This window comes from Lissotriton helveticus, chromosome 7, assembly GCF_964261635.1.
Source record: "Lissotriton helveticus chromosome 7, aLisHel1.1, whole genome shotgun sequence".
NCBI classification, from domain to species: domain Eukaryota; kingdom Metazoa; phylum Chordata; class Amphibia; order Caudata; family Salamandridae; genus Lissotriton; species Lissotriton helveticus.
In genome coordinates, this window is record NC_136068.1 from 1,324,087,693 (window position 1) to 1,324,103,423 (window position 15,731).

The 15,731-nt window shown below is 44.3% G+C and overlaps 1 protein-coding gene across 1 annotated transcript in view; it reads right to left on the reverse strand.

The window, feature by feature from the left end:
- The window catches only part of TNRC6C (trinucleotide repeat containing adaptor 6C), a 992,178-nt gene that overhangs the window by 974,841 nt on the left and 1,606 nt on the right, over positions 1-15,731 (reverse strand). The window lies entirely within an intron of this gene.

Genomic DNA, 15,731 nt, shown 5'->3' on the forward strand with positions numbered 1-15,731 from the left:
TTATATTATCCTAAAAACTACTTTTGTACAATTAAAAAACAGAAATCATTTGGATTATAAGGCTATTGGCTATTTTTAGGCCTCCAGTCAGATCGGGAACTTATATACCTCCTGCATAAATTTCCCGATGGCTATCGCAATATCAAGATTTTCCTTATCAACTAGAAGCTCCCGTGCTTGTGAGCGCTCCTAAACATCATATTTTAAAAATATCGGGCGAAGAAACTGTTTACGTAAATTTAAAAACATATAACAATCAACAATATAAACAGTCACCAAATTTCAGTTTCCGAAATTCAATGCAACGCCAATGTATAAATATCCTGAGCTGGTGACCAAACAATAAATAAACCACATCGGTTTTTAATTTTTCATGTCATCTAAAACAAAAAAGGACCATCAAATCTACCTTGGGATGGGCGCACAAACATGAGCAGATTGAAAACTTATCAAATGCACATCTTAAAAACGGGCAGAAATAAATCAACAGCCAGGAAACCTAGTAGTAGTAAAATACACTTTTGTTAAAAAAAAAAAAAAATCAAATAGTTAGGTTAACTACATTAAGAAACAAGCATTTACAATGCAACGGTTTCGCCTTTTCAAAAGTTGTTGTTTGTGTTTTTTTACATAGCGCCAAGAAACCTCTTGGAAATTATTAAAACCGCCTGCCACTTTTGTCGGACGAATGTTCACAAATGCCATTAATTACTCCACCTCACATGACTTCCGGGTGAAACAATTCTCTTGTACATTTTATTTGTAACCAACGAGTCCAAACTGCTTGAAGGGCAGGTAAAAAGCGCTTCACCCAGGACAGCGCTGTGCAGGGCGCCCTCGCATCTCTTTCTGTGCACACCCCATGTGTCTGGACCTGCGCTGAGTGTGCACAAGTATGAAAGTCAACTGCTTTAATGCTGCGACTCGCACAATGTGGCAAGTGCACAAGTATAAAAGAGTCACCATGGTTTAACGCTGAGACTCGCACAATGTGCACAAGTATAAAAAAAGTCACCATGGTTTAATTCTTCGACCCGCACAATGTGCACAAGTATAAAAAGTCACCATGGTTTAATTATTCGACTCGCACAATGTGCACAAGTTAAAAAAAACAAGAAAAACACAATTTCTTCCATGAGCGCATGAAGCTAACTTCAACCTGTTTGCGAACGACAATGCAAAAAAATGCATTTTGCAATCTTCTAAAGCAGGGCGGAGTGCATCGTGCCACAGACGGCTGCAAAACTCAACACCATAAATAAATCACAGCTACCGTTCCCCCCACCCCCACCCCCACCCATCTCTCCTGGGAGAGTGACTGGGGGAGTTTGTCTCTTTATTTTCTCTTGGGCCGGTTTTTGAGAGGAGAACGAGGACGGAGGGGGCTAACAGGGTCAGCTGTCAGTGGAATGCCTCTTAGTATTCAGGTTACCCACCCAAGCAGAACGCGGAGAAGAGAGAGAGGGGGAGTGGATGAGGGCGGGGATATCTCCCCTCGCTCTCCCGTGTTAAACCAACACACAAGGCCCTGCGGGCACTTGAGGGGGGCAGTTTTCAGGGGATGCTCCTAGGCCCCTCTAATCGAGGTTTGGAGCTCTGTCTGCATGTGTGACAAAAGTACCTCACCCCTGTCCCCTCCCCAAGACAAGAAGCTACGCTCTAGTCTAGACACCTGTGTTTACAACACAGGCCGGGAGAGACAAACCCCCCTTCAAAACAGCACCAGCTCCCAGCCTGGCCCCAGAGATGCTAATAAAACGCTGCATACGTAGGACCGTTGGGGCGCTCGGCCACGCTGTGCTGTCACCCAACAGTGATAAGAACCCAACACAGCGCAAACGACTGACTCACTTCACACCCAGACAGCTTTACATATCTTAAACAGAACAAGCAAACTACCGCGTTGATGTGAATTTTATTAGCAGCAAAGCGTGCCCATGGCTAACTATTAATGTTAACAAGCCCGTGCACTGCAGAGGAGCCTGGGTAAGCCACATAACGTCATCGCAAATGATGAGCGCGTGTGTAAACCCACAATTATTCGACAAGCACAACAAGGCGACGAGCCCAGGGCTGAAGCCTCGCATCCGGACGGGCTAGCAGCAGCAAAAATGTAACCGCTGCCTGGCGCTGAGGAGGGAGCGCACAGGGTGATCTCTGGCACTTTATTAGCGGGGCTAATGAGAGATGGCCCACATCGCTCTTTTCCAGGACCCCCGGCTCAGGTTACACATTTTACATTACGCGCAGTAAGTAAATACACTCATCACCAGCAATTGCACCGTTAGTTTTCCCTCCCCCAGGCGGTCTCTCTCTCACACAAGCAGGCACACTCGCCGGATGAAGGCTGGCTGAAGCCGCTCACTGTCCTGTGGCGAAACAATGTGACACACGAATCTACACTTTCACATTTAGATTAGGGAGCACGTAATCTGACGTGTACACTAGGCAGGATTAACCCCCCTCCTCCCATCATTCTCCTCACAAGTGACCTGAAGGGACACGACTTTCTTGCCCTCCCTATCACGGTTCCTTAATGCGACACAAATCTCTCCAAATCTAATAAAGTGTTTTTCTCTCTCAGCTCTTTTTTCCTCTCTTGTTAAATGATCTAAGATTGCTCTGTTGTTCTGCACGAACAGGTGAGTTCTGCCGAACAAAAAACACACAACGTGGGTATTGTTTATAGACAACAAGCGCCTCTTGCAGTGAGCGGTGAACAGCCAATCTCTCTCCAGCGCCGCAGGTCACATATCCGGGCTGGAAGCAGAGACGCAGTAACGGCTCTGTTCCACAATAAAGCATGCGGTGCCAGGCCCGAGGGCACATGCTATGCGCAGCTGTAACCTATAGCCACTTTACGGCGAGCTGGTGTGAAGGATGTGCCAAACTGGCACCGAGATCATTAGAACCAGGAAAAAACAAGTAGCAAGAAATGAGTGCCCTCAGACTGCCCCTCCATTAAGCGGGTATTCCGCTGTTTCCCTGGCACCAACTGCACATCAGAGCTCAGGCGCGCTTCTGCGACAAGGCAGGTGAATTACGGTGCCAGCCCTTACAGGTGGGTACCACAACACAAACAACATGGCATACACGAGAAACCGCTGTACCAGTGATGACACGCGCTGTCGTTTCTCAGCAAAGTGGTAGGTGCCATTCTCCAGTCAACAACCCGCACACCAACTTATCGTACTCACTCCAGAGACCGCAGGACGGTCATGTTTCTACCTTTGGGCTTCCTCGCGAACACATCACAAACAAAGGCGCCCAGCCTGAGCAGGAATTAGCGAATTACGACGCCACATGCTACTAAATTGGCGCGATTCCCATGCCAGCTCATTAAAGCCCCCACTGGCTCCATTCTCAGGATGTGTGCAGACCTCACACCGTCACCGGAGGTGTACAATGTCTCCGACCGGAGGAGACGGCGACGAAAGCATGCACCACCGTGTTGCTCTCTGCCATCAGGCGCCGAAGGCACAGTGGAGCACAGTGCTGCAGCCACCTCGGAGAGGGGGCGACAGTCGCACCAGACACGTCCAGCCAAGACCACAGTGCATGTGGCGGAGAATGCAGAGTAGAGACGCTCTGTTTGCAGCCATAGACAACCGCGGTAAAGTTACACCTGCCCCCCTGCACCCCCAGACTACAAACCACCTTAGCAAACAAAAGATATGACTGCTCTTCAACCTCCGTCTCCAGACATTTTTCTGCGTTTTCTGACACCCCCCACCCCATCTGCTTCCGTTCCGGAGACTTCCCAACCCATTCCCCCAGCAACCATCCTACTGTTGTAAAGCAATGATACCGTGCAAGCAGAACGAACAAGTCAGGTCCCGGGCCGGCCAGCCAATCACAGCGCGGCCCGGGAATGACGTCACGGGGGTGTCCCGGGCCGGCAGCCAATCGCAGCGCGGCCCGGGACAAAGGGGCGGGGCTTAAAAAAGCACCAGAAACGCCCCCGAATCGCGTTTTCAAGAGAAAGCGCGATTGACAGCCTCTGTCTCCCAATGGCTAGCCTCCATTTATGGAGCTAGCCAATGATAGACAGAGGCGGGTCATCACCCGACATAGAACTCAAGAGGTTTTGCTAGCGCATGCGTACTTCGTACGCATTGCTAGGCAAAACCTAAAAAACAGACTTTCATTCATGCATGGAGATTGTGGAATGAGCAACGGTCTGGAGGCATTTGAATAATAACTGATACAAATGTACCTCCTATACTAACGCTGAGAAGGAAATTGGAGCTTTTTTCCAGTACTGGTTTTAGGAGTAGTTAACACATATCCAACTTACTTTCTGTAAACATTGGCTTCCGAGACGTTATTAGGCTTGTTAGTCCCTCCTTGTCTGCATTTGTCACCTCCCATAACGACTGGACCTTTTACTGGTTTTGTTACATGGCTTGCTTTATAAGTAAGTGAGCACTATTTTATTTAATGCTCTTCCCCTATTCCACCCACTACCTCGCAGCACGCCACCCGCTTTTATTTTAATTTTTTCTAATGGCTGTCTGGTTTAACTATAGCATCGGCGTTTTTTAATTTCTTTATTTTAGCAGTGCGGACCGCATTTAGCAGATGCAATTATTTCTTTTGTTTACTAGTGCCCATGCGGCGCCTTCACATTCAAAGAGGCTGCGCCCCTTTCTTTACACAAACCGCGTCTAAATAAAAAGGTACGCTGCAGACATTAAAGTGAAAGCACCGCATGGGCCCTTTTACGATAAAAAAACAATCATTGCATTAGCCCATAAGTCTCGCTTTTTGGACCCTATAAGTATTTAGTTATGCAGCAGAATATCCTTGGTGCAACAACACTAACTGTTGCATGGCTAAACACTTATATGGTCCCAAATGCGCGACCTATTGGCTATGCCAATACTGGTTTGTTTTTCGATTTAATTAACTGATCTTTTAGTAACCTGAGATAATTAAACAGAGAAAGGGTCATTTCACCTTCTTAACAATGCGGGGAAGCTAAACCCCACCCTCGGACCAAACCCCGAGATACCTCACTGCTGTTAGATGCAGGGAGCTTCAGTGCTGCTCCACGTTTTAGGACACTGCGTTTACACTTCGAAGCTTCTTTCATGTGATATGGTAGTGCATTGTGCGAGTCATACATAATCTTGGTTTGCATGCATAGAATCGGTTTGGCCTACTCACCCAAGAACAATGGGTCCTAATAATATGCGGTGAAGGGGCGGCTCGGGGGCAGGATGTGGCAGTTGCTCACCTGGTCGGCCCTGAAAGTCCCCACCTCCTTGCCTGGTTCAGCCTGGCATCACCTTTTACATTGTGCTGCAGCATGTTATTCCAGCAATGCAGTAGCGTGAGAGACTGTTCTATAGTCGTTCCGCCCACTCTAGGTCACAAAAATAACCAGTGCACATATACAGCTTGCAGAAGGAGTCTTCTTTTTCCCTGGTCTGATTCCTTCTGGTTTGTGTTTAAAATGTTGCACGCTCCATGAAAAATATGTAAATATAAATGTAGCCCACTAAGTAAGGTTGAAAAAGTTACAAGCGTGTGTGTTGCACGACCATGTCTGAACAAACTGATTCAAACGATCTCGGACAGGACGACGACAATTTTCCGTCCAAGCTGCCGCTGGATGGAACGCTCTTCCCCGCTCCCTGAGACTGGAACCCAACTACCTGCCATTTCGCAAGAAATTGAAGGCACATCTATTCCCTAAATAGAATCCCCCCTTAAATATCTCTCCCCTCGCCCTCCCCCTCATCAGGATCACAACCCTCACAGCGCGGGGATGCCCTTGGGTCACCAGGCGCTTTAGAAATCGCTAAATAAATAAATAAATAAACTGATGGATATTTGTATAACGGACCTGCATTATAAATACAATTTTAATAATAATAATAACGTGCACATGTGTTGGGAAAACAGAATGTGCGCAGGTGCCTGTTAAATGCCACTTCATCCGGTATTACGCTGTTAATCGTTTTAGCAGTGTAAATGGTTTTATTTCCATCTGTACTACTATACGACAGAGGGAATAGGTCTACCACCCTTTGACCCAGGGTACTGAAGTGATATATCAAGATTTAAATGTAAAAAAAACCAAAAAAAAAAAAAACACCACGTACTGAAAGGTAAAATGTCTATATTTAAATACGATGTCTGTGGCATGCGTGGCAATTTTCGCAAATTACTCTGGCTTGATGAACTATTTTAACAAAACTATAAAAACGGTATCAACTTAACTATGAAAAGTGAAGCGTTCCGGTTTACGGCCAAGAGACCCAAGTCAAATCTGCACGAGATGCAAATTAGACTGTTTCAGAATTGTGGGCTGGGCTGAAGTGCTCAGCCTGCATCATGCTTATGTTGTTCAAGAGCACAGGTAAAAGATGTACAGAGAATACAATTGCCCTGTGCATTCAAGGCAAACAAGTTTATTTTCAGATGTAAAAAAATTAACTGAGCAAACAATGGATGCTTCAAAAGGACAGTCACAAGAAGATTCTGTGGTAAAATACATTAGACCCTGCCCCTCAAAATATTTGGTGAGGGAGAGCGCGTGCCGTCAAACACGCGAGTGGTGCACGCGCAACAGTGCCCAAAGTGAAAGAAATCACGCTCCCCATGGCACCTCGGGCGCAGAAAGCTGGCAGCTGGGCACGCTCGCGTGAGCGCAAGCATTAGGCCAGCAAAAGCCGGTGGGAAGCACTTTTAAACTCACTTACTAAAAGTCGAGCAACAGCGCATGCGGTGCTGTAGGCTAGACCTAAAAACACGTTGGTCAACTTGACAAACAGATGCTTTTTTTGTTAAAGACCCCATGCTATGGTTTCACTTTAATGTCGGACATGCCCCTTTCTTTAGCAGCTGCTGGTCTAAAGTAAGGGGCACGGCCTTCAGGAATGTGAAAGCACTGCAGGGGCGCTAGGAAAAAAACAAATATTTGTAATGCAATAGGTCTTGCATTTGTGAGAGTTTAAAGCTATTGCATTGCCAATATCTTAAACTCTCGTTAATGCAAGAACTATTGCATTGCAAATGCTTGTTTTAAAGTTGGCGTTGATCAATCGTCTTTGAGGACTTTTTCCCCCCATTTTCTTCAGCACTAATATACAGACACTGGTCATAGCTTAAAAAAACGGCCCGGTGACATCACTAACAGTACAGTGCTTTGCGGTTCTAAGGACCAGCAGGTGAACAAACTGCCAATGTCGGCTAACTCAGAATATCATCTGTTATTAATGCAATAACAGAGCCGAAATGTTACCGCACTGCGATAGCCTCATTATCAGGTCATGTTCCACAGTCTGCATTCCACATTCAATGTACTGTATGTGTCATGTAAATTAAAAGTACATCTTCCAAGCCTACTCATGTCAAGTGTTCAAGCCTTTGACGACAGTCTTTAGTTATCTTGGAACAGAACTGGGCGGACGCTTGTGGATAGGCTCCTACGTTGGATTCATTATATTTAAATAAAGAGTACTTAATTTAACTATCTGGTGTGGTAATTGGACCAACACACTTTTTTTTTCACAACACTTTTTATTAGTCTGCACAAATATAAATGCAAAGCCCCGGTCACCGGGTTCTGTTGCATACATCAAGGAAGCAATCTCAGTAGTGTCAGACAGTTTCATGTAACACAAACACCCCCTCAACCCCCACCCCCCCGGTTGCGCTGCTACCAAGTCCCAGTCTACGGAGATCAATAAAGGAAACAATGATCATATGCCATGGACTGTTATGATTCATCTTCTCCTTTAAGGAATTTAGGGTGTGTTACATCACACTATGTGTAATGAGATTCCATTAGGATTTGATCAGTTACTGAGCTGTTCATGTTGATGGTTGTATTTAATAAATCTACTCTTAAGCTTTGAAGGATTTGAGTACTTTTATCACTGGCGACGAGGACCACGGCTTGATTGGGGACAAGCACTTGCAACCATCAATTCCCCTGCGAAACAAGAAGTGGAATTGGACTTCAATTTTTAATGTTTTTACCGACCTGGGTCTCTAACACTATGGATATAACAAACTTGGATTATCTGCTTTGACTATATTTCATAAGGGAGATGTTTTGCTTTGAAGGATTTGAGTACTTTTATCATGGACCAACACACTTTAATACTCACATCGGCCCTAAAGAGCAACATTAGCGATAAACTTTGCTTTTTAAGCACACATTTCTTCTTTTTGAACGGATAAGATTGTGGAATATGGCAGAGCTGGTTAATGCAACGATACTGGCTAAGCAAATACCCCTGCAAAGCTTAGCAAATCTAGCTATGTCAAGACTAACGAGAGGAGGAAATGCATTGGCAAGTACTAGCTACAGGGGTAGGCATTTCTCTTAAAAACGCTAATTCCCAAACAACTTCTATTAAGTCTCTGCAGATTCACCTGGAGCTTAATGTGTTCAATTAAACTCCCCAATAGCCATAAGGTCCCTTAATTTTGGACAAGTGTACTTGAGAAGATCCACTCACCAATAAATGCTAAAAATTGAATATCTCAACTTAAACCAGAGTCTCTTGAATGCATGCTAATAATGGAAATATCATGGACGAATAGATGCGACTTCTTTGTTGGTTCAAAAAGGTCACCCAAATAACTAGAATCTACATGCATGATTCAACGCAAAGATGAGAAAGTTGAGCGTTGACAACATACAAACGCTTGCATGAATGCCAAGATCCCTAAGACATCAAAGATATTCCTCAAACATGTAGGTAAAAACCAAGCAATGTTACAACTTTATGATGCAGAGGTAACTTATTTTCAATTAACATCAACGCTCAGCGTTCTGTTCAGCCTGGTGGTAGCAGGAGGGCCCAACTTTCTAAGCACTTACAGCACTGGGCAGCTATTGACGTCACCCTTTCTGGCCCAGGCCCACATCCTGCACACCCATCATCCAGTCATTTTCTAATTTCACCCTCAGTTCATCACAATTCATTACCGTCCTCATAAGTATCACTTACAAATTACGTTATCATTAAGATGCTTTATTCCCAACGGTCTGATCTGACACCAAAATCATGTCCAGCTTCATACAGCGGGGCTACGAGTGCAAAACACAAAGCATCTTCTGCTAATAGTTAACAAGCATTGAAAATGCAATAGGTCTCGCCTTAGATTAAGTTAAAGCCATTTACTTTGCTAATGGTATTGAATTGTAGCTTTGCATTATTTAGTGTACATTTGTGATATGTGCATATATGTGCACATATTTGCTCTTCCCTCGCCCCTTTTGTGTGTCTTTTGCTATTGTAATCTCACTACGAAATTAACACACATGCTATTCTTCTATTCATTCACCTCCCAAATCTGAAACACTGCTCTTTTCCTAATAACGCTATGCTTTAAACTACAACACAGCAATTTTAACTACATACAACTACATCATATCCAAAATATACACTAAATAATGCAAAACGAGAATACAATACCATTAGCAAAGCAAATGGCTTTAAACTTAATAAAAAGCGACACCTATTGCATTTTCAATGCGTGTTTATTAAGGCAGCTGCCCCCAGTCAGTTCTCTGCTGCTCCACATTTACTGCCCAACTAGAATGTTAAGATCCGCTGATCTCAACCTAGCTGCTATTCTACACTTCAAGCTGGCTAGACAGGGAGGTAGGTAATGCCGCGTCTTGGCTCCCAGACTCTGGAATAAAGTTCCCATTTACCTAAGCAACGTCCCTAACCATCTCAGTTTCAGAAAACAGTTAAAGACTTGGCTGTTCTAGGCGGGAGTACCTGTTTTAGTGACTGAGGCTTCTGACGCGATGGGAAGCACTTGCCTGGGCAGCCATTAGCAGTGTAAATTATTATAGCATAACATAATTGTCTGTCTGTAACTGTGCTGGCAAGCCACACCATAAAAACACCCCAATGTCATGGCAGAAATTCAATAAAATATGTTATGAAAAAAAAAAACCAATACAAATACCCGCTCAAGTCTGTTTTTGCATTTGATTGCTACTTTTGCTGGAAACAATTAGGAGTAAAGTCGGCAAACGTTTTTGGGACATTTTTGGGCACAGCTCTACTCTTCATGATTGCATGTCAGCATGTTACTGAGGGGAATATTGTCTGACATTATATCCTAAATAGGGTTTACAGAGATATTGTCCCAACGGGTGTAGATTTTTTATGAACTCAAATGGGGTGAGATTTTGGTAAATTATATTTGGAACCCAATATTAATGACAAATAATATTCTGACACTATTGTTGGACCACACCCCCTTCACACAGATTTGCATGCTGTATCCCGTAGGTGGATCTTGCAGCAATGGCCTTCACAGAAATTGTGAGAGTGACAATCAAACCAGACACGTAGCTGGGAGAGGAGGGGCAGACCACCATGGGTGGCACTTTTTGGGGGGCGGTGGCGGGCGCAAGCTAAGTTTTCTTTTTTTTATATTTTATTCTGTCTCATAGTCTGTTGCCTCCCGCCGCTCGTCGTACTCTGTCAACCCTCCCCCTCTTACCTGCACAGCTGTCATAAGCAGCCAAATGAAAGATCGACCCAGCGGCAAAAGCTCTAGCTACCCCACCATATAGAACTGTGCTCCGAATTGGCGCAAAGTGCAAAACTGGGGACAAAAATATTTACGATCATCAATTCTCTATGCGTCAATTTTACAATGAGGCAATAAGCCCACAAAATGGGTAATGAGCCCACAAAATAAGTGAAAATCCTTCCAAAATTCTAGGCATGGAAATTTAAAATGTCTCCTCTCAAAAAGACAATTGAAGTTCTTCAAAGTTTAAGCAAATGTGAAGACAAACAAGAGAGCCAACAAAAAGAGAGAAGAAGGTGAACAAAAGACAGAGCAAGGCAGAAGGGACAAAATACGCAGCAATATGGAGAGGGACCGGAATGTGATAAAGAGATCCGGAGAGACGGCGAGAAACCTGCAAAGCGTATAGCGGGAAGGAGAGGGGCTGCAGAGACATCGAATATTTATTTATAGGCAGCACTTTTACCCAGAGGTCTCGAGGGATGTGAACCTGGAGAATAATTACAGCTGCATCCACACAGTAAGAGACACAGCAGGAGCAGAGGCTAACCAAGGTGCGGAAAATACCGCAATCATTAACTGCGAAAGGAAGCCACGGAAGGGATAGAGAGGGCAGGGAGGGTCGGGTGAGGGAGGGTTGACGGATGGAGAGAGACGGGGACGGAGGGGGTAAACAGAAGAAGAAAGCGAGCTAGAGGTGGGGCGAGAGGTTGACAGATAAAAAGCAGGTGGCACGAGTAGACAGGAATTTGGTTTGAGGGCTAAATGTACGGAAAACGAATGAAGAGGTAGGGAGAAAGATTGGCAGATGACAACATATGAACAAATGGGAAGAGAGCGGGAGAGACATGGATAGATGTAACGAGGTACACATTGAGAGAGATGCGTGAGACAAGGAAAGCGAGAGAAAGACTAGGGAAAGGGGTAGAAAGAAAACAAGCTCGGCATTGCGTGGCGGGAGGGGGCGGGGGGAACGTCGGAGGGGGGGAGGAGAAGTCTGGGCAGGCAGGATGACTCAGGGGAGGGGGCGGAGCGGGGCAGAGCGGCATGTGGGTGTGAAGAAGCCGGCCCTTTGAAGTGAAGCTAAGCTTCACTTCAAAAGGTGTCGGAGGAATGCGGGCGGCTGTGCACGCGCTTTTAAGCTCAATGCACATGCGCATTGAGCTTAAAAGTCACGGGCACTGCAAGGAATCGCCACGATTCCTTGCAAGTTAGATAAAGTCTGGATGAGCCCCTATAGTCTCGCTTGCTCGATGCGCATGCGCATCGACAGGCGAGACCTAAAAACGGTTACGTCTTAAAGATATAGAAATAAATAGTTCACATTTGATTAATTTTATCTATATTCCCCATTTGTACAAGGTTGTAGGCAGAGGCAAAGTATATTTGTATTGGCATTTGCATGTTCTAGTAGGTTTCCTGTATGTATTACATGCAGTTTCATACTGTCACCAATAACATAATAAAATATTTAGAATTTAAAAAGTCTTAAATAACCACTAGGAGTCTACACCAAAAAATCACAATGTGCCGAGTAAAAACAAATAGGGAAATGTATTAAACGTGAGCACTGCTGACTGTACGTGCACAAAACCACGAGTCAACCTTCCATTAGGGGATGTCTCCAAATAATTAACAGCATGCATGGCCGGCGTGGAAGTTCTCATTGGAAAACATTAGTCTTGAGTGAGAGACAAGGACCATGCTTTGATGTCCTGGCATGATAGAGTTCAGACTGTATGGCTCGCTACGTTTATGGTCTGAGAACAACTATTTTACGGATGGCTACTGATATAGCCACGGTTGCACACACTAGTCCGTACCCAACGCATGCTACAGAAGCCTAGAGCCAGCACTTACGATAACCATTCATGAGCGAAGCAGACACTTCACCACTGATAATGGTTTGGTGGAGTAATACAGTCACAACAGTCAGTTCAATATTGTACTCCAGAGGTAGAAGGAATCCCACAAAAAAAAAATCTATCTTCGAATGGAACTACAAGAATGGCAGAAATGAATGCTCTAGATCAGTGTTTCCCAAACTGTGGTCCGCGGACCCCCAGGGGTCCGTGACACATTCCCAGGGGGTCCGCAGGCAACAGTTTTAAAAGCACAGAAAAGTTTCTTGTATAATTAGCAGCTTTCCAGCAACAATAAAAGTGTCAAGATAAAGCCAGTGATTAATGTACCTGCTGGAGCATGAGGAGAGTTTTGTTTAGTGGCAGCTTTGACTTAACTAATGTAGCACAGAGGGTTAATGTGCCTACTGCAAAGAACGTGTAACATGCATTCTAAAAAACAGCATTTTATGTGCATAGGTTCGTGGTTACTGCTTTTGTCACTGAGATTCTTTTGTTACTGTGCACTTCATAAGTGACAATCGTAATGTAGCAGAGGGGCCTATAAACTGTCATCAACGAGCTGCTTGCAAACTTCATGGTACCAGTTAGTAACTTTTGGTTTTTCCCAGTTATTCATTATCCTGATGCTGCTAAAAAGGTTTATTTGGGTTGAAATACATTTTTAATGTTAAAGTCAGTGCTAGCCACTGTGTTATGTTCTGAATCCTGAGTTTATGCTTTTCCAGACCAAGCACTCTTTAAACATTTTATATACACACTGATTTACATGTATGATTCAATGTCTCTATATATGTGTGATGTGAAGTGAACCCGCTTTCATATGCAAAAACGTATTGGGTCATGTACATTGCCTATTTCGCGAAGTCGCAATTTGTTTGCGACTCGCTAAATAAGTTTTGCAACTTGCTATTTGGAAGGGGCATTCCCATCCAAATAGCGTGTCTTAAAACCATGTACAAATGTTTTGCGGTAGCAAAACACTCGCAATTACCACCTACTTCAAGTAGATGGTAATGTATTTGCAAATGGTAAGGGTTCCCCTGGGGACCCCTTCTCCTTTGCAAATGCATGCAAAATTATTTTTTAAGGGCAGGCAGTGGTCCCAGGGACCTCCGCCTGCCCTTAGAAAATGAAACGAAAACGTTTCATTTTCTTTTTTTTTTTTAAATGCACGGTAAATGGGCTGCATTTTCTTTTTAAACTGCTTTATTTAAAAGCAGTCCCAGACATGGTGGCCTGCAGAGCCCAGCAGGCCACCATACCTAGGAGGGCTGGCATTCCCAATAGGCTCGCAAATTGCGAGAGGCTCATTAATATTAATGAACCTCGCAATTTGCGACCCCATTGGGAATCCGAAACAGTGTTAAACACACTGTTGTACATTTCATTTTAGTGACTCGCAATGTGCCACTCGCAATGTGTCGCCAATTGCGAGGCGCTAAATGAAATGGTCGTACATCTGGCCCCAAAATCCTTAGGGGCAGATTTACAAGCCTCTTGCGCCTCTTTTAAGCCGCTGTTGCGTCACTTTCGTGATGCAGCGGCGGTGCAAAAGACGCGCCATGGTGCAGGGTATTTACAACATGACGCATCTGGGAGATGTGCCACGTTGTAAAGCCCTGCGCCAGAAGGAGGCGTTCTGGTGCAGGAACGCCTCCTAAAAGAGGCTGAGTGAAATCTACAAGATTTCACTCAGTCACTTTGGGGCCCATGCTGCGTCAAAACCGCATTAACAATTTAGGGCCCCCCAGAGGATTGCTGGTGCTGTGTTGCGCTTGCGGCGCAACTCGAGCAATGCGTCACCTTTACGGCACAGATGCGTCATGCATCTGTGCTTTTTTGCCCCATGAGGCGCAGCATTGTAAATGCGGCGCATCAATGGTGGCGGCGGCATGGTGCACAATAAGTGGCGCATCCCTGCTGAAATGCATGGATGCGTCACTTATTGTAAATATGCGCCTAAGTACTTTGAGTATTTGTTTTGTGTGCACACGTGTGTATTTTTTTCAAATTACTGTTTTAATATTTGAAATTTAACTCATACAAATTGCTTGGGGGTCCCCGGGTTCCAGTGGTGACTCAATGGGGGTCCTCAGGAGTCAAAAGTTTGGGAACTACTGCTCTAGATAAACAAGGCACACATGCATTAGCGAACTACAGAAAGTGGACGCTTACCGGGTCCAGACAGTTGAAGCAAATCAAAGCGTGTAAAGACGAGGAACGAATGGAGGAATGACGTGGAGTACCGACTAAGAGGGCAGGCTAAAACTACACATATATAAGGTTCCAGGTGGGAGACCGGTCTGGTGGAAGGAAAGTGGAGAGGGGTCAAGTAGTAGAATATTCTGCTAATCAGTAACCTTTGGTGGCTATTGTAGGGGAAATTTAGCTGTGTGTCCTGGTAATCAAACATGGATCTATTACCTTTAAAATACATTTTAGGACTCGGTGAGAAAAAACAGTCAGATACACAGTATCAAGTCTTCTTTAATTATGCATATAATATGCACTATCAATACTATATAAAAAAAATCAGTACTGTAGCTGTATTACCGCTTTAATTGTACAAAATATAGTAAACAGTTTGCACCTGCAAAAAGCTGGTGTAATCAAAGCCCCAACAAACTGGAGAAACGTGCAGGAAAATGGTGCTCTGTGCTATTCACCCTTTATCTGACCACGGTGGACGCCTGAGCAGGAACATTAAGTCAACAGGGTATTATCTCGAGATTTTGCACAAAGCTCTAAATGAGCGAGTTAGTCTATCTTTGAGTGGTGTCGTAATTCAAATTAAGATAAGAAAACACACATTGTACACACAGGCACAAAGTAATTCTATATTTGTGTCCTAGTGATGTTGAAATTTTGAGTTCTTTAAGGTAAATAAGGGGTGCGTGTTTAGAGTATAACTTGTATTCTTTCTCTACTAAAAAAATCTTGTTTTCGCACCCTCAGACGAAAAACACAAACTAACATGCCATATAAATTCTGGAGATGCCCATACTCTATCCGTTCAACTCCGTCCTATATCCAGCCACTTGTTAAAAAAACTCACAGCCAAAGCCCCAGCAATCATTGTCAAAATCTTATTTCCAGAGCACCAACTACACACTTTAAATAGCACGCTAATCATTAGTTACCCAATTCAACGATATCCTCTTTAAAGGTTGAGTGGGCTTGGCAGTATTTGACCCAGTAACCTGCAGGAGTTACAGACGTCAGAAGCAAATATTAACTCGTTAAATCATATTTCCACTATTAAGGGTGGAATAAAGGGGGAGCCGGTGGGTGTCAATTAGAGAATTGACTGAAACACCCTTAGATTGATTTAGGGCAAAACATGGT